Source organism: Penaeus monodon, chromosome 33 (assembly GCF_015228065.2).
Source record: "Penaeus monodon isolate SGIC_2016 chromosome 33, NSTDA_Pmon_1, whole genome shotgun sequence".
NCBI lineage: Eukaryota > Metazoa > Arthropoda > Malacostraca > Decapoda > Penaeidae > Penaeus > Penaeus monodon.
The window spans coordinates 31177821-31178049 of record NC_051418.1 but is presented as its reverse complement, the minus strand read 5'-3'; the positions used below and the strand labels follow the sequence as shown (position 1 = coordinate 31178049).

Sequence of the window (229 nt, the reverse complement as noted above, 5' to 3'; positions counted from 1 at the left end):
AAATAAAAGATATGTGTTTTTTTTTCAGTTCCACCTTCCACTACTTTTTCCTTCTCCTCAATTTCATTTTCCTTCTTCCAGTCATTTTGCTTTTCATTCTCTTCATTTTCCTTCTCCTTTTCATTTTCATTTTCTTCCTGCTCATTTCCCTACCCCTTATCCTCATTTTCCTCCTCCTCATCCTCATTTTCCTCCTTCCTCTCCTTTACCCATTCCTCCTTCCTCCTTC

General features: G+C 38.0%; 1 protein-coding gene across 1 annotated transcript in view; it reads right to left on the bottom strand.

Annotated features, from left to right (window-relative positions):
• Positions 1-229, bottom strand: part of LOC119594377 (procollagen-lysine,2-oxoglutarate 5-dioxygenase 1-like) — a 46541-nt gene that overhangs the window by 13134 nt on the left and 33178 nt on the right.